Below are 20,520 nucleotides of genomic sequence, written 5' to 3'. Positions count from 1 at the left end.
TAGTATAGGGGCCTAACAAAATCATTCTTTTGATTACATATTGTTTCCCAATATATTGTCTATTGCTCCTGCTCATTATTTAATTTCTTAACCCGATTTTCAAGTTCAGGAACTTTATTTCAGAAATTTTGGAATTTTTTTCTTCAGAAAATGTATCAGAAGGCGAATTAGATGAAATGGGAGTAGGAATATTTTATTTTAGAATTGAATCCAACTTATACCTATACCCCACTTCTTTTTTAAATTTTCTTTCTTTCCTCTTAAACTCCAGAAGTTGACCTTCCTTTTCTTGTTGCAATTTTTTTATTTGAGATTCCTTCTATAAATTTTCCTCTTTTCTTATAGAGATAACCAACTTCTATCATCACAACAATCAAAAAAGTCAATAAATTAAAAATTAGTTAATCAATTTATAAGGGGATTTAATTATGTTAATTTCCTTATCTTATGAGTTTAGCATTATTGCCATCTTTTGGACATTTAGAAATGGAGACAACTTGATATTTTAAATCCTTAATTTTGTTGGATTTATTCTTCATAGCAATACTTGTATTTCATTCTGCCAACGTTTCAAACCCCAAAGGGGTTCCATCATCAGGACAAATCATATAGAATATGAATGAAAGATTATTGAGAGAAGATAGCCTTGCGACCTGGATATAAATAAACCAAGAACCCTAATTTTATAAAGGCCGACACATGATTTCTAAATTTTTATTAATTTTTATTTTATTTATTATTTATTATTTTCCTTTATAATAATTTTATAAAATTTTTATAAAATTCTAGTTATAAACGTTTTATAAAAACTTTAATTAATTATTTAATTATTCATTATTAGTTCAGGTTTAATTATTTTAATCATGAACAAATAAGTTTAATTTAACTTATTTTATTAATTTTGAACTTCAATTATTAATTATTTTAGTTTTAATTGATTAATTCTTTTTTATTTTTATTTAATTAAAAATTATTAATTATTTAGCCTTCCTTCAATTAATCAATTATTGATTAATCAATTAATTAATTGATTAATTAATTAATTAATTAATTAACTAATTATTAATTAATTTATAAAATTAATAAATTTATTAATTTCTAATTAATAAAATAAATTTGATTTTAATTAATTAATTAGTCCCCATTAAATTTAATTAAAATCCAATTAAAATTGATAAAGAAATTAATTTATCCTTAACCGACCTCATCATAAATTAATTTCTTTATCAATTTCAATTGGATTTTAATTAAATTTAATGGGGACTAATTAACTAATTAAAATCAAATTTATTTTATTAATTAGGAATTAATAAATTTATTAATTTGATAAATTAATTAATTAATTAGTTAGTTAATTAATTAATTAATTAATCAATTAATTAATTGATTAATCAATAATTGATTAATTGAAGGAAGGCTAATCCCAGATGCGGGTGCAGATTATACGTGTTGATGGTATGCGGCATCACGTGGGCAGGTGGCAGGCCCATGAAGAAAGGAGGTACCAGGCGAGGTGGGTTATCAACCCGCATGCAAATCGATGGCAGAGGGCTTTAATGCAAGTCTTCTCCGCTCGCGTGAGTGGCTTGGCAATTGGTGCCATGGAGCATTTTAAGGGGGAGAGGTTGGTTATGCAGAGGAATGGTGGTTATGCCCTGTTGAATTCAGAGAAGCCGGAGGAGACGAGCATTACGCCGGTTGCAGGGCAAGGGACGAGCACGCCCTACAATTTCGCAGAGATTGGGTTTGTCCTGAGTGCTAAAGAAGCTCCGGGTGTTAGCGTAAGGGTTCATTTGGAAAAGCTAGATATGCAGAGGGAGAGGCCGCGTATGTGTAGCAGAAGAGGGGGAACCAGAGGCAGAGCCTTCACGCAGCGGCAAGGCCACAATTCGCCCTCCTCCTCCATTGAAGTCACGTCTGTGCCTCAGAGGTTCCACGGAAGCAATGAGGAAGGAGGCGAGCGTGCTGGTAGAAGCATTCGTTCAGAGGAGGGTCAGTCGGAGCTTCCAACGCTCAGATACAGGCTCCCATGCCCTCAAGCCAATTCTACTCTGGTAATTTCCATTCAGATTGAGCCGGGAGTCTCACAAAGCGAGGAGGAGGAAACTCACATTGCTGCAAGCCAACCTGTGTGTGAGGCAGAGCCAGCTCCGGACTGGCAGCGCTTCAGCAGAGAGGATTCCCCAATTGCGTGCCTTCCGGTCGATGTGGTTCCCAGTCGTCTGGCCCCTAGACGCGAGTTGGAGATTGACCTTGAGCGCCCAGTCATGGATTGCATCCCTGTCGCCGGTCCTTCGGCGCTTGCTGGTCCAAGCAAGCCAGCTCAGGGAAGGACCTCTGGAGCGGTCATCCCTCTCTCCGACTCCGAAGATTCTCTCTGTTTCGGGTGCCGCATCGAAGAGGTGCCTTACACCACCGATGAAGAATGATCTCGCTCCCGGTAACCTCAGCTGAATTTTTGGGTCTTCTGTTTATGTTTCCGCCATCTGGTATCAGCTTCTTTGTCTGTATGTCGGCTATAAATGTTCATGTCTGTCTTTGTCTGGGTCAGTCCATGGCCCTGGTGTCCTGTTCAGAGTTTATGTGTCTTCAGTGTCCATGTATCAAATTCCAATTTTGGATTTTGCTCAATTTTGGAACTGTAATCAGGGCAAGAAGAAGGCTGATAGGCAAATCTCCATAGCCTTGCCCTCTGTATTCCATATGTATCTATGTTTTGTATGATAATAGAATTAGACGTATTCAGAAAAAAAAAAATTGAAGGAAGGCTAAATAATTAATAATTTTTAATTAAATAAAAATAAAAAAGAATTAATCAATTAAAACTAAAATAATTAATAATTGAAGTTCAAAATTAATAAAATAAGTTAAATTAAACTTATTTGTTCATGATTAAAAAAATTAAACCTGAACTAATAATGAATAATTAAATAATTAATTAAAGTTTTTATAAAACTTTTATAAATAGAATTTTATAAAAAATTTATAAAATTATTATAAAGGAAAATAATAAATAAAAATAAAATAATAATTAATAAAAATTTAGAAATCATGTGTCGGCCTTTATAAAATTAGGGTTCTTGGTTTATTTATATCCAGGTCGCAAGGCTCTCTTCTCTCAATAATATTTCATTCATATTCTATCTAATTTGTCCTGAAGATGGACCGCCTTTGGGGTCTGAAACGTTGGCAGAATGAACTAGAAACTGTGGATAATCCGGATCATGCTACAAAAAACTTCCACAGAAGCTTAAAATCTAACAATACTTGTATTTTTCAACTGTTTTTCCATCCTAATCAAAATTAGTTGCAATGTTTTGAAATTTGTGTAGATGTATTTTTTAAGTTCCTATCTATATAAAAATGTAGAATCTAAATAGAGAAAGATGTACAATCATAATAGCTAGGGATTCCCTATGTGAAATCACCCCTAGATGTAGCAAAACTTGACACGAGGTCGTCATTCCACAAAACCCAAGTTTGACAGTTCATATTCTATTCTAGATATACTATGCATAAAGTCAAAAAGATTTGAATACTGACATTTATAGCTAAGATGACCCAAACTGTTACAAAAATTGATAAGCACCTGATTGATTAAATTGATTTAGTAACCCTCAGAATGACTAGGATTTCCCTGAAGTGGGGTAGGGACTTCCTCCTTGGGGTTGGAGCTTCCTTTATCTCCTGGGCTAGTGCCTAAAGCCTTGACAAAAACAACTTATTTTTTTAAGAATCGAAAACCTTTCTTAAAGCCTATCCAATATTGATGACAATTACTCTGCTTCATTTATGCCCTTCAAAACAGGTTTTCCCAATATGCAAAATAAAAATTACAAAGATACTTGAGAAGATGCATCTGAGGCAACTGAGTTCACTACTAATTGATTGAAAAGGTTTCCCTTGCTTCCATCACCTATGAAGATCTTGCTAAACCTTATGGGAGCTTAGGAAAGAGACCTCACTAGAAACTCAAGTTTCACTAAAGAAGTCCCCCCCACATTCCCCCTATACCAAATGTTCCTATTCAAACCCTAGCCCACATTCTTTCTTGGACATTTTCTATAAGTGTGAATACTATGGATGCCCCTTCAATGCATCACCTCGATGCCCCCCTTCCTATGTAAATTACCCTACAAACAATGTTTTTCATTAACTAAATATTGTAGAGTACATGTATGCGATGGGGAGGACTCCAAGAAAAGGTACTCATTTAACCTCATCGGAATGGGAGACTTGTGTAAAGAGACGAAGCCACAAGACCAGTTCGAGGACCAAGAACCCAAACCAATGCCAGAATAAAAAGTTTTTTTTTTGCAGGGCGAGGGAGGGGGGCACTCTAAGTAGATGCCTATTGCAGCTCAAAATCCTAAATACTAACAAAGCATTCATTCTATTATATGTCAGCGGGTACTCCCTCATTCTAGGCATGAATAATACCTTTCTATTTCAGAATGAGAATAAAACATAGTAATTTCCATGGAAACTTTGGTGGGTCCATCGGCTTCAATATAGTCACCTACCAAATCTTTCATCACCATAAAAACATTGCTAGTACGCTTTCCATGTGTGTGATGAGTTTGAAGTGCCACCTACCCCTCATCAATGGTTTCTTTTATTTTCCTTTTAGCCTCACTCGCATCTGGGTGTTCCAATTTTATCAAATCTAATATATGACACTCCAAATGAAGTTGGATGCTTACGTTTGAGTACAATTGTTTACTAAGGTCCTCATTTTCTTGTGCCACACCTATGTTAGCCAGTTTATCTTCGAATTTGTTGGTTTTCATTCTAACTGGATTAGTTGTGATCGAAAGGAGAGGTGGGACTGAAGAGTAAGGAGATGATCCAGTAAGTTTGTGAGACACCAATTTAGAGAGAATTTTTGTGAAACAAAGCCCTATATGATATTTACAGTTAGGTTGATGATTAACTATGAATCTCATTTAATCATGAGTTGATGGAAATCCCTTTTCCTTGATATTATGAGGCCTTTGAAAATGCCTCATATTTCTATTATTTTATTGGAGTCCCATCCTATAGATCCTACATAGATGTGTAATAAGGAGCCAAAGGATTTTATGAAGGCTCCTCCAAATACAAATATCCTCAAATTTCCTTTAGAAGCTCCATCAGAATGTAATTTGAGGAAACCAGATGGAGGAGGGGACCACATCTTTAATCTAGGATAAAGATGTGAACTAGATCCATCCACCTAGGGTTCTTGTAGTGGATTGAGACACAATATTTCAAAAAATGTGACTCTCCTCTTGGGGACATTTTTTATCCTCTTCAGTCTAGTTGTGGATGGCCATTGTTTCCTTCAAGAATATATCCACCAATATCCAAATTTATCCCCAAGGTTGGGTTTAATTTCTAAAAAATCTCCTATTGTGTTCTTTCCATTATTCCTAGATTACAAATCCTAGTGTTAGGATCCAAAATTTGTTGAGGGTCGGCTTTTTGAACGCATTGTTTCTCCACTCATGCAATATGTCCTTTATGCACCATATTTCTCTTAGGTCCCTATAATACTAGTGTAGTCCCCTATTTTTATTGATGTGTCCATGAAACCCACATTTTGTTATTGTTGTGCCCTATAGAGGCCCACTATTCTTATTCTTGTGCCCTTACATTATTAGTGTTATGCAGGCTCTCATTATATTGTGACCTGTTAGACTCCTATACATACCAAGGAGGTCTTATCATTTGAATCATCCAAGAATTGTTCATTTTATGTGATATAAAGGAGGTTCCCCCTCAAAGAGGCTAATTTTCATGTCGTTGATCTATCTTTTCTTCTTTTTTGTGATCTAATTGCATAACATTTTGTATCATAGCTTTGGATTCTAGGGTTTTCCTGCTTCAAACAAGTCGTCTTGGAATTTAGCTATAATTTTTTTTCTACCAAGCATCAGAAACTGAAATTTTGACCATCAAGCCGTAACACTGGTGAACATTTTGTAAAAACTTTAGATCTTGGTTCACTATATTTGTGAGATATGGTTTGAAGAAGTTATGGTTTTTGCATGCTCAATAATTTAGTCTCAAACAAGTGACCTAGGGAAAATCGTCATAAATTTCTCATCGAGAATCAAATTTGAATTTCATAATAAGTGACAAAAATAGAACGAATTTTGATTTGTCATGATCAATTTTCGGGGAGAAGGCTAGAATAATGACATGTGGCATCCTGTACAAGTTCCCTCTACTAAACTACTCGTTAACTAGGTCATCGTGGGAGATTTGGAATAACTTTATCTTGAAGAATCCAATATTAGTTTGACTTATGGAATTGGAAATAAGACTCATAGGGATACCACAGGCTACCATTTCAGACCTTAAAATGCTGAAATTAAAGAGATACAATAGTTTCAAGATCGAGCTCCTAAAAGGAAGAAAAAAGTGTGTATTTTTTTTTTTAATTTTAATAACTTTTGTTTGAAAAATCAATTTGAAGTGATTCAAATGGCTAGTGAAGCATAAATATCATTGTTTTATTCCATAATGCCTCAAAATAGAAAATGGATACACCTAGTAAGAAACCAAAAATCTCTCCTATGACACATGAAGAAGAGGAAGAAATGCAAAATGATATATAAAAATCACCAAACGAAGTGCAACAAATTTCTCTCTCAAAAAGAGTAACCAAAAAGGAATTAGAAGTGATGACAATGTTAATATGGATGGTTTATAGGTAAAAATAAAATGGTACATGGAAGGATTGAAGGATGGTTTAAAAGAATAGATGGAAGAAATGATGAATGTCAAGATGGAAGGGTTGAAGGGAGGGTTAACAAAGTTGCTGCAAGAAAGGCTTCCCAGTGGTGACAAGATAATCGATGAAAGTCATGATGAGGAAAAAAGGAATACGAATTATGATTTTAGAGACTCCACTATTGGGTTTAATTCCCACGGCATTCTAAAGATTGATATGATGAAGTTTCATGGGAAGGATCCGGTAACATGGATACTACAAATGGAGCAATATTTTGATCTCCATGATGTGAAAAATACACAAAATGTACGCATTGCATATTTATATTTATATCCCAATCAGTTTGTATGACATCGATGCATTTTTTCTCGTAAAATACTTATCACTTTGTCATTTTTTATGATGGAAATGATAGCACATTATGAGGATACAAAGAGAAACACCTTCTAGCCAATTGATAAATCTCAAACAAAAGGGTTCAATGGTGAAGCACATTGAGGAGTTCCAAAAATTTAATATCAGGGTAATTGATATTCCAGAGGAGCATAGGATTGATGTCTTCATAGGGACTTTAAAGGATAACATCCAACATGAGGTTTGTCTTTCGAAACCTGATTCATTGGAAAAAGAATTCAGGGTGGAAAGAAAAGTTGAAAAAAAAAATGGCAATAAGGAATTCTACCACTCACATCTATAAATATGGAAGTGTTGTAGCCTTCCACAACCTATAAGGTTGAAACCACAACAATTGGAGGAAAAAGGAGAACAAGGGACTTTTTGCAGTTCTGATAGAAAATACACTAAAGGTCAAAAGTGTGATGAGAAGAAATTATTTGACATAAATTGTGAAGAGAAGTAAGAAAATGAATAAGAAACATCAAAATAAGAGGATATACACTAGGAACCAACCTCATAGAAATAAGAAATGAATCTAACCATATCTTTTAATGCATTGGAGGGAATTAGCACTCCTCCAACTCTGAAGATAAAAGGATATATCATGAAGAAAAAGGTAATAGTGTTGATTGACTTGGGTAGTATGCATAATTTTATTCATTGTAAGATAGCCAAGGAATTGAATTTCTTTCTATATCCAACACCAGAGTGTCAAATGATGGTTGCAAATGGAGGAACTATAAATTTATTTGGAAAGTACCATAATATCAAGCTAACCATGGGGTAATATGTTTTGAATATTCCAATTCTTTCCATTCCAATGGGTTGTTGAAATATGGCAACAAGATTATTCCAATTTAATTTGTCCTTGAATTAAATTGTGACTTAAAAATCGAATTATTATTAATAGCTCGACCTTTAAGCTTTTGCAAATTGATAGTAGAAGTAGGTTATAGTATTCTGCTTCGATTTATATTGCATTATCAGGTTAACCTACACAAATTTTCTACATGGTATCAAAGCTACATTTGTAGAAATTTTCTACTTGGTATTAGAGGAACAGTATACCAAGAAGAGAATTTGAAGTTTTAAGTTCGGGGTTGTAGGTGTAAATCGAATTCATATCATACTTCAAGGTTGTCCAATGGAATTCTATGGCTTGAGACTCGAGTATGCCTTGGAAGGTAGCTCGAATTACATAGCATGGAAAGATAGAATGGAGGTTGTATTAGAAAAAAATGGCTTGAAGGAATTCATTGATCAAGCAATCCCGAAGACAGCTTCAACTAATGCACAAGAGTTGCCTGAGTGAAAGAAGTGTGTGGCGAAGGCGAGATGGATCATCCTTGAGGGAGTTCGAGACCATATTGTCTCAATTTTCCATGGGAAGGATACTCCATTTTCAATTTGGAAGACATTGAAGGACCTCTACCAAAACAATAGCGATGAGAGGAAATTGGCACTCAAGGATAAGCTTCAAAGAATCAATATGGAGAAGGGCAATACTATTTGTACATATCTGAACAAGCTCACCACCTATAGAGATGAGCTTGGTAGTGTGGGAATAACTATTGCTAATGATGATATGGTGAGCCTTGCTCTCCTTCGCCTTCCAAAGAGTTGGAATAGCTACTAGGACTCTGAGAATGGAAGGAAGAAACTACCAGAGTGGGAATGATTGTGGTAAGATCTTATGCAGGAGGAGATCAGGAGGGGCACATGAGATGGTTCTTCATCCAAGAATGATGGTGAAGAAAATCTGGCCTTAGCAAGTAAGGCAAGGAAAGGGAAGGGGAAGGATTCCCAATTCAAATCGAATTCTTCCCATGGAGGGAACAAGGGTGACATTTCTAAAGCAAGATGCTTTAATTATCACATGATGGGACATTATGTGACTAATTTCCCATTAAACAAGTCCAGGAAGGAATCCCCAAAAGGATCGGAAGGTGAGGCATTAGCCTCTTAGTTCAAAATGGACTTTACCCTCATCGCATGCATGGTGTCATCGGTGATGGGTTGTGTCTGGTATTTTGACAGTGGAGCCTCATTCCACATGACCAGTGATAAAAATTGATTTAGTGCCTTTGAGGAGAAAGACCTCAAGATGTGCATAGAGTTCGGTGACGACGGAAGGTATAGTGTTTCAGGAATGGGCACGGTTGCTTTTTAGAGGGAGCATGGAGCTCCTCTCACCTTGACAGATGTGATGTATTTGCCTGGACTGAAGAAGAACTTCGTATCAGTCGTGATGTTGGAGGAAAAAGGCTATGATGTTGTCTTCAGTAAAGGAAAGGCATTCCTAAGACACATAGACATGGCTCAGACCAAGAGGATAGGGATTCGGGTGAAGAATCTCTATAAACTAGAGGTAGATGATTGTGCATAATTGAGTACGAAATAAAACTTGGTGCAAAGTCAAGACATTAGCGAATTGTGGCAGAGGCGGTTGGGCCATTTGCATCATGGGGTTTTGAAGATAATGCAACAGATATCTATAGGACTTCCCAAAGGTAAACTTGATCAAGTTGACACATGTAAAGGTTATACCTTGGGAAAGTACACCAAGTAGAGTAGAGGCTATCTTAGAGTGAGTTCATACTGATTTGTTTGGACCATTCTTGACGGCATCCACAATGAAGCAAAGGTATTATGTGATTTTCATTAATGACTATTCTCATAAATGTTGGATTTATTTCATGCAGAAGAAGGACCAAGCTTTCACAAAGTTTTGCGAGTTCAAAGATTTGGTCAAGAAAGAGTTAGGGAAGAAGATCAAGACCTTGAGAAGTGACAACAATGGAAAATATGTCTCTCAACAGTTTAAGGACTTCTATGTAGTGGAAGGAATTAAATGAGAGTTGACAACACCTCATAACCCACAACAGAATAGGGTGGCCGAGAGGAAGAATAGAACTATTGTAGGGGCATCACGGGCAATGCTGCATCACCAAGGCCTACCACTTCACTTGTGGGCTGAGGCATGCAACACAATGGTCTATTTGTAGAATAGAAGCCCGCATTTTATACTTGAGATGAAGACATCAAAGGAAGCTTTCTTTGGTAAGATACCAGATGTAGGTCACTTCAAGATCTTTGGCTTATAGGTATATTACCATATGACAAAGGATGCATGGAAGAAGCTTGAACTGACAATAGAGTTGGGGATATTTGTGGGGCAAACTGATACACCTCACAACTATTGAGTGTACTTTCCTACCAGACAGAGGACAGTGGCTCGCAGAGATATCAAGTTTGATGAGAAAAAGGCCATCCAAGCTTCCCTTGAGAGGGAGCTCCAACTACAGGATGTGGAGGAACTGTTGGTTCCTACAGAGGAGGAACCTCAGACTGATGTAGAGCAGTTGCATGCAGAGGTTCCAGAAGTGGAGACATCCACTCAAGAAGAGTCTTCCAGAGATGGACGAAAGAGCACAAGAGAAGCTGACAGATTGTTGGAGGATGTGAGAGAGAATGTGGGAGCACCATCTTCTGTGTGCAGATAGAGGAGGTCACTTGAGAGGTACACTGGATACATGGCCCTTGCTAGGGAATGTGTTGAGACTGAGCTGTATTACTTTGAGGAAGCAGTGCGACAACCAATTTGGGTTGATGCGATGGTGGAGGAGTATGACTCCATAGTTCGTAACAGTGTTTGGGACGTGGTTTCGACCAATTTGGGTTGATGCTATGGTGGAGGAGTATGACTCCATAGTTTGTAACGGTGTTTGGGACATGGTTCTGAGACCAAAGAACAAGTCAGTTGTGAGTTCTCATTGGCCTTACAAGGTAAAGCAAGATGTTGATGGTAGTGTGGAGAAGCATAAGGCAAGATTTATTGCTCGTGGCTTTTCACAAGTCGAGGGGATTGACTATGATGAGGCTTTTTCTCCTGTCACAAGGTACTCATCTATCAGATCTATGTTGGCACTATCAGCATAGATAGGTTGGAAGATCCATCAGATGGATGTGAAGACTGCATTCCTTAATGGCCATATTGAGGAAGAGGTGTACATAGAGGAGTCAGAAGGTTTTGAGACCTTCGATTGTGAGTTGCATGTGTGCCGACTCAAGAGAGTGTTGTATGGGTTGAAGCAAGCACCTTGGGCTTGGTACACTAGGATAGACAACTATTTCACCAGGTTGGGCTTCATAAAGAGTGAAGTGGATACGAACCTGTACCACATCGTGGTGAAAGGTAAGTTATTGATCATCGTACTTTATGTTGATGATCTCATTTTGACTGGTGATGATTAGTTGATTGTGTCTTGCAAGGAGGACCTTGCAAGAGAATTCGAGATGAAAGACATGGGTCTCATGCATTAGTTCCTTGGCATGGACGTGTTGCAGAAGGATGGAGATTTTTTTGTGTCTCAGGGCAAGTATAGACTCCTATAGCAGGTAACTAGAGGAAGGAGGTTACTACCTCAAGAGAAGTGGTAGAGGCTACTGTGTATAGGTAGCTTATGGGTTCACTGATGTACTTAGTAAACACACGACCATATTTGTACTATGCGGTGAACTAGTTGAGTCAAGTGATAGTTCAGCGTACCAAGATGTTTTGGAAGGCGATAAAGCATGTATTGAGATACCTCAGAGGCACATCTCAGTATGGATTATGGTACAGATGGACAGAGGGAGTGAAGCTATGTGGCTTCACTGATGCAGATTAGGTAGGAAGTCCATGAAATTGGAAGAGCACATCAGGAGGGATTTTCAACCTTGGGTCAGTGGTAGTTTCTTGGTACATTAGGAAACAGAGGTCGTTTGCACTCAGCTCGGCAGAGGCAGAATACATGGCTACAAGTCAAGCAACATGTGAGGCCATCTGGATGTGGAAAATCCTAGTTGGCTTGTTTGATTAGAGGATGGATCCAGCTGTGATCTATTGTGATAATAAGAGTTGTATAAAAATCTCTGAGAATCTAGTAATTCATGATAGGTCAAGCACATCGACATCTGTTATCATCATCTTAGAGACTGTGTAGTGAGGAGGATCATGTTGTTGTAGTATATTTTGACAGAGAAGCAAGATGCTAAAATTTTGACAAAGGCATTGTCAAAGTGTAAATTCGAGTTCCATAGAGATAGGATCGGGGTGGCAGACAATCCCTTTCTTGTTGAGAGGGAGCGCTGGAATATGGAAACAAGAATATTCCAATTTAATTTGTCCTTGAATTAAATTGTGAATTAAAAATCGAATTTAGTCTTAACAACTCGATCTTTAAGCTTCCACAAATTGATAGTAGAAGTAGGTTATAGTATTCTTCTTTGGTTTATATTGCATTACGAGGTTTACAATCTCTCGGGATGATAAATTTTAATTTTCAAGAAATTTTTTTGATTTTTTTTTGGAAGGCATGGAAGTTGTATTAACGGGTATCATAGGGGAACTAGTGAATATATTAAAATATAATTGGCATGAAAAATATTTTAAATATAGAAAAATGGGCAGTAATTGAAAAAATATTCTCACTAAAGGTCAAACATCAAAATCATCTATTGCTCCAAATCTCCAAAAAGTCTTGGAAAATCATTCCAAGGTATTTGAGACTCCCAACGACCTCCCAGCTATTCATGATTATGATCATCCTATTCATTTGATTCTAGGAAGTGTTCCTCCAAACATAAAATCTTACAAATATCCATATTCCCAAAAGTGTGAAATTGAATGTATGGTTGCAGAAATGCTAGAGACTAGTATAATTCAACCTAGTCAAAATTATTTCTCTGCTCCAGTAGTATTGGTGCACCAGAAGGATGGATCATCGCATATGTGTCCCGATTATAGGGAGCTCAAAAATATCACTATAAAAGATAAATTTCCCATATCATTGATGAATTGTTGGAAGAAGTACATGCAACAATTTACTTCACCAACTTGGATATTCATTCATGATATCATGAAATTAGAATGAATATTGAATACATTCTTAAAACAAATTTCACAACTCATGAAGATCATGATTATTTTTTGTTCATGCCTTTTGGCCTTACTAACACACCTTCCACATTTCAAGGTTTGATGAATTCCATTTTCAAACCCTTAGAAAATTTGTGTTAGTATTTTTTGATGATATACTAATCTACATCAAATCTTGGAAGGATCATGTTCAACTTGTTGATAGTGTGCTCAAACTATTGGAGGAGAAATAATTATATGAAAAAACCTCCAAATGTTTCTTTGGAGTACAAGAGGTGGAATATTTGGGCCATATTATATCTCACGAGGGTGTTAAGGTAGACCTTAACAAAATTAAAGCCATTAAGAAATGGAAAATACCCACAATCCTAAAGCATCTTTTAGGCTTTCTTGGCTTCACAGGGTATTATCACAAGTTTGTTAAGAATTATGGGAGAATATAAACACGTCTAAAAAAATTACTTAAGAAAGATGCACTTTATTGGAATCCAGAAAAAATAGCTAAGGCCTTTGAACATCTTAAGGAGGTAATGTGCCAAGCATTAGTCTTAGCTAAACCAGACTTTACAAAACCCTTTATTGTGGAATATGATGCCTCAAGAAATGGACTTGGTGTTGTTTTAATGCAAGAAGGAAGACCCATTTATTTTGAAATTCATCCAATCAAGGGAAATTATTTACACAAACCTATTTATGAGAAGGAAATATTGGCAATTATACATGCACTAAAGCAATGGTGACCTTACCTAATGGGAAGACACTTCAAGGTAAAAATAGATCATTACAATCTTAAATAATTTTTGGAAAAAAATATTATTTTTAGAAAAGTAGCTAAAATGGTTCACAAATATCTTGAATTATGAATTTCAAATCATATACAAAAAGGTGAAGAAAAATGTTGTTGCAGATGCACTCTCAAGAAAGGATGAGGATGTGGAAGAATTTCTTTGTGACACTTTTATTATCCAACCTGATTGGATAACTAATACAAGGAAGGAATGGAAGAATGGCGAAGAGGTGTGTATAATCATTCAAAAGTTAGAATGAGATCCTAGTACATCTGATACATTTATCTGGAAAAATGATTCATTATGGTACGAAGATCGCTTATATCTCTATAACAATTCCCAAATAAAAGAAAAGATTCTTTTGGAATTGCACACCAACCCCTTAGTAGGGAACTTAGGATTTTTAAAAACTTATCATAGGGTCAAAAAATAATTTTTTTGGGATGGCATTAAATATGATATTTTAGAAGTTTGTGGCAAAATGTTTGGTTTTCCAACAAAAGAAAGTTGATAGAATTAAGATCTCGGGTCTGTTACAACCTTTATCCATTCCAAGATAGCATTGGGAAGAGTTCGTAATGGATTTTATCATAGCTTTACCCAAGTCTAAAGTAAGGAGTTTCATCATGGTGGTAGTTGATAGACTTACTAAGTATGCACACTTTTGTGCATTATCTCATCCTTTTAGAGGAAATAAAGTTGCTATTGCATTTATGGAAATAGTTCAAACGCTACATGAAAACCCAAAGATTATTGTAATTGGAAGAGATCCCATTTTCACAGGAAACTTTTTGATGGCATTGTTTTCTCGCCTTGGCACTCAATTAGCTCATATCGCATCTATTGATCCTGAATCTGACAATAAAACTAAGATAGCGAAGAAATGTTTGGAAGGATACTTTCATTGCTTTTTCTCTGATAAAAAAACATAATGGATGAAGTTCTTACCTCTGGATGAATGGTGGTATAACACTTCCTTCCATACTGCAGCAAAAAAGACCCCATTTATGTCATTTTATGGATACCATCCACGGTCCATCACATCATCTTTAAGAGAAAATTCTAAGGTTCAGGTACAGGAAGATCACATTGAGCATCAAAAAAAATTTCTCCAACTCTTAAAGGATAACCTCAGTCTAGTGCAGAATCAACTGAAATGACAAGCATATCAACATTGCACTGAAAGAAGTTTTGATGTATATGACTGGGTATCTTTATGACTACATCCATACAAACAAATGTCCATCAAGCAAGCTCAGAAACATAATAAATTAACACCCAAGTACTATGGTCCTTACAAGGTGTTCCTAAATATTGGTACTATGGCATACAAATTGGAGGTTCCTGCATGTTCCCAAGTACATCCAATTTTCCATGCTTAAAGAAGGTTATCGGTGACAAGCTCTCAGTTCAAACAATATTTCTAGAACTTTATTAAGAAGGAAAATCATATTTGAGCCTGAATGAGTCATGGAAAAAAGAACATGACATCTAAAAAATTGATCAATTTGAGAGTATCTCATTAAGTGGAAGAACTTACCTGCTCAAGATTCCACATGGGAGGATGAGAATTTTATACAAAAGTATCTAGAACTACTCAAGTGTTCAGAAAAACACTTTTTTGAAGGAGAGATGCATGTTAGGTCCCTATAATACTAGTGTAACCCCCTTATTGTTACTGTTAGTGTAGCTCCCTATTGTTATTGTTGTTCCCATGTATCCCCCATATTGTTATTCTTGTGCCCCATAGAAGCCCACTATTGCTATTGTTGTTCCCCATAGAATCCCACTATCTCTATTGTTGTTCCCTTATACTATTATTTTTATGTAGGCTCTGATTATATTGTGACCTCTTAGAATCCTATATATACCAAGGAGGTCTTATCATTTGGATCATCAAATAATTGTTCATTTTATGTGATGTAAAGGAGATTTCCCCCATGGAGAGGCTAATTTTCAAGTTGTTGATCTATCTTTTTTTTTTGATCTGTTTTCATAACACTTTTCCTATCATGTTTCCTGAATATCATCGTTTACTTGTCCCATAATTTTTGTCTATTGCTACATAGGTCCAACAGGTGATCTTGTCTTTCCTCTCCATGTCAACCTAGGTGGAAAAGGGATGTGTCTTGAAATCCTCTTTTCAAGAGATTTCCCCACATAAGTATCTTATTGTGGGCCCCCATCCATATGGAAATATATATATTTGTCTAATTATTGTAGGCCCATACATTTTCCCATAAAGGATTATGTTGATGTGGCATTGATGAGGAGATTGTGTGTGACATCCCAACCTCAGTTTCCTCATGAAAATTCCATGTAAATATATTTGAAAGATACATTAAAATGGGCTAATTCAAAGGGACACAGATTCTGACGTTGAGGAGGTTTCTTGCTTGGGATGTATGATGTTTCCTTATGCAGGAAAATTTGGACTATTTTAAGAATCATTAAAGGCTAGTTCATGTGCTTTGAATAAATCAAGTCTCCTGAATTTAATTGGGGCTGCAAGAGAGGTAGTCAGACCCATGATTCCTTGGAAAATAAACACAATCTAAGAGGGACAGGGAATTTATGATGATGGACTGTGATGGTATCAAGGATAGCAAAATTCAATCCCTACATCGAAGACAAAAGAGCGGGCAGATGAAAAGCATTAGTTTGACCTCATTCAGACAAACTGATTTTTTATTCTCTCAATCATAAATCAGAGAGAGAACGTTGTAGGAGGAGGAACAACAAGGATTTTTGCAGAAGAGAGGAGAAGAAAATGGTCTCTATTTGGTTGGAAATATTTGAATGAGGAAGGTATCTCCTCGGTGAGGAACAATGGCCTCTGGATTCACTATATAGCTAGAGGGTGGATATGGGATTTCTCTATATTCCCTTGATGGCTGGGGTGGAGGGTTATTACTTGGACTCCTAGAGGGAGTGCCTATGAAGCCTTTATTTTCGTTTATCTTATGGTGGGTTTTGGATTCCCCAAAGTGGGTGGAACTATTGTGTTGGGTTGAAGGATAAAGAATTGTTTCTCTAGATTCCCTCGGCAATCTTGGGTGTAGGAATATGGACTCTGGATTCCCTATTTGTACTTGGGTGCAGAAGAAGTCTCCAGATCCTCTGCATTTTGATTAACTACCATTAGGTAGCTGAAGGATGGAGTGGGTTGGCCTATAGATTCCTTATGCATTGTTTGATTGCTGAGTGGCTAGTGGGTGGAGGGAACAGGTCCTTTGGATTCCCTATTTTAGCTAGCAGTTGGTGTTTTTCATCCCTTAAGAAAATCCCCCTAGTCTTGAATCTAGCTCGGGGGAGACAACTACAAGTGAACATGGTTGTAGTTGTCTATTGTTGGGTGGAGATTTCTGTCCTAGACTTAGTTTCCCAAGACATTTGTAATGTTGATAAACATGTGTTTGCATTTTTGGACTGAAATATCATTTGTGAATTTCATGTACATATGTGTTTGCATTTCTAGATAAAAATGATGCATGTTAATGTAATGGATATATACTATGTCCATATCGTCGACATGAATGATTAATATACTATGAAATGATAAAAGCATAAAAAAATATCCATGAGGATCTAAACTAAATCATGGAAACACTTGAAATAAAGATCTATTTTATTAAAATACAATGATTACATTGAGGACAACCTATTTGATAGGGCCTATTCATATGCTCACTACAAGCCTATGTTACTATTCATGTGGCATTGTGTTAAAGCTAAGGACTACTTCGTCGTCTAGCTTTAAAAACCCATGACTCTACATTAGAGGTTTATTAACATTTCATTTTCAACAGTTCTAGAGGCTTATTAAGTACCACAATGTTGTTACTCCAGGTAATGCAAGCCTAAGGGTGCACCTTGGTGTGTGGACCTTCCAAGAATGACAATATTCAAGTGGCCTCCATGGTACCTCATGAACCTCGTGGACTCGAGAAGTGTAGTTCTAGCATAAGCTCGGGAGGGATAACACCAGTGGGCGTTTAATAAACCATAGATTACATGGCTATATGCTCACACAAATCCAAATGTATGTGAAGCCATTGTACCCTTTCCATGTATTTGAGATAGATCGGCATGCTCATGATATTGTAGGACATACATATGTAGGCCATGGTGAAGTTGTGCACAGAGTTTCTTATGGCGAAGTTGACCAGGAACTCAAATTATAATTTGATCAAATAAAGCTTAACCTTCAAACCTAAGGAAAACTTAGTTGTTGAAGCTTTGGATTGGATGTCGAGATTATGCCTTATTGTGATTAGGTGAAAGGAGGGTGATGTGACCCAGAGGCTACATCCTGAAAAATTTTGATAGATAGAGAAATGAGTGGTGAGTGTTACAGGGAAAAGTGTCTACACAGAATTGCTTATCCCACTAAGGTGTGGTAGCTACCTTAGAAACAAACAAAGTAAAGCTACTTTCATTTTTCCTTTATGAAATATAGATGAGAGAAGAACAAAGAAGACCAACCTCTATCTTGCGCTTATCTCCTAGTTCGATTCCTCTCTCGCTTGATAGTCCTTCGCTACTTACTCCCTTGTATGCCCAGCTTCACAAAGTACCTGTAGGATCAAAGTAGCATAACACTATACAAGAATATGGATCTATAATCATAAACAATCTAGGATTAGATGTAAATTGACCATACAAATGCATAAAACATAAATGACACAAGAGTATGGAGGAAAAACTTGAATAACTTTTATTGATAATCAAGAAAGAGCCAAGGAGTTACAACCAGTTGTTCTGACCCAGCATCATCCTCTTAGCAAGTAAGCCCTCATTCACCTCATACAAAGCTTAGATCACCTAACACTATGATGTTGTCTCAAGAAACCAACAGCAATTCCTTACAAGATGCAAAATTCCAGCCTCTGGATCTCTGGGATGAGGGATCCATATATAGATATCTGTAAGGGAGATGAGTCAGCTTGTGATTTGATTAGTTTATTCCCTCTAATAGTTCTTGCTTCCACTTGGAGATTGATGATCTCTTACTCAGCCTTGGTCGAATTCAGAGAGGCAAGTGTCACATGAGAAGTTTCTGGAAGATTCCATGCCTCTCCACCTCGCGGATTGACACCGCCATTTGTCACTTCTCGCCCATCGCACCCGACACAAGGGATTTTTGAAATGCAACACACCCACAGAGTGTACTTAGGTGAGATGCAATGCACCCACAGAGTGTACTTAGGTGAGATGCAACGTACTTTGCCTATGGAGCAGCTGAAATGATCCTGTTTTGACCAGTTCTGAGCAGTTTTTCATGGAGAACTTATGGGAGAAGCTGTAATCATTTGACCTTGTTCCTTTAGGGGTTAGAACAACACTTTTGGGGACTTAGAAGCCCTTGGTTTATGGACATTTTATGCTTGGGGTTGCAGTGCCCAAAAATGTCTATAACAGTTGCCCCCTAAAGCATGAGCTCGTTAATCTTTTGATGTCGGGTGAAATGCTTTATTATGAGGATTCGAAGTTCTTTCAAGCTGGGAGGAGACCTGTAATAAGATACAATACAATACATTATCTTCATAATATTTTCATGATCTAGCTGAGGCGGGCGTTCCCATGCTCAGCTTTATAAATTCATTTTCATGTACATAGGAAAGACAATCGTCTGAGTGTAGACTGATGATTCTGGTAGAGCCATCATCCCTTTGATTGGATGATTATCTGTGCAGCAATGATGTACATTTGATGTCTTTATTTCCCTGAATATATATCGCAACCCAGATGGATGAAACTAGATCTGGGGTCTTCAATCTCGTTCGATCTTTACTCGAAGTACACGTCTATCCATGTGAGAGATGTTCTGGAGTCGAACATGGAAAGACATCGCCTGATTACTAGCCAATGATGTAAGCTGTTAACAGGCGCGAGAGGAATCACCGATAATGATAATGACCCTCAAGGTACTACAGTACAATTCACGTGGTGTGAATAAAGGACTTGGCATCGAACACCACGCAAAATCTTTCGGTTGAAGGTCATTGATGTAAACCTGTCGTCGGAAGTGAGAAACTTTCCATTGAGGCATGCAAGCTTCAAAGTACTGAACGGGGTGTTCCTAGATCGACTTCTTGGATAATGAGCTGATGTCGACAAGAAGCGATCCATCATAGGAGGGCCTTAATGAATCCCACATCAATGACATGGAACGGAGCAAATGATTTTAATGGAGGTTAAAACGATCTGATGACATAAGGTTCAGGGTGGCGGTCATGAAAGAATGGAGTGTAAATGTATTGTAGCGGGTGAGACACAGGTGAATTCTCTGAATGACTTCTCTTGAACATATCGGCGACACTGACATGACGGATTGGTAGCATTAACCCCAAATGTGGATGGTGTGATGGGACCATGGTGATGTGACCGGTGAATGAAACAACCCAACCTGACTTGGATGCGAAGTGAAAGTGTCATGTCCAAGAGCGACTTGCTACCAACAAAGTTTCTTCAAGTTTTCTTCCCAATTTTTCCCCAGTCATTGCTGACCAGTACCTCTTTGTTTTTGTCAAGCTTGAGGAGGATAACATATGCTTGTTCTATAATTTTCCCTTCGGGCAAACCCATCGCTATGTTTTAACGAGCCTAGTGATAGTGAAACTCGTTCTTGTCTGCTATGGATAAGTTTGTCACTATTAAGTTTTAACGAGTTTAATGACAAAGATAACTTGGTCCTT

The sequence above is a fragment of the Pinus tabuliformis genome, chromosome 3_1 (assembly GCF_031772625.1).
Source record: "Pinus tabuliformis cultivar Carrire ecotype Pingquan chromosome 3_1, CPIR1, whole genome shotgun sequence".
NCBI lineage: Eukaryota > Viridiplantae > Streptophyta > Pinopsida > Pinales > Pinaceae > Pinus > Pinus tabuliformis.
The sequence above is the reverse complement of the archived record's forward strand: the minus strand, read 5'-3'. Positions refer to the sequence as shown.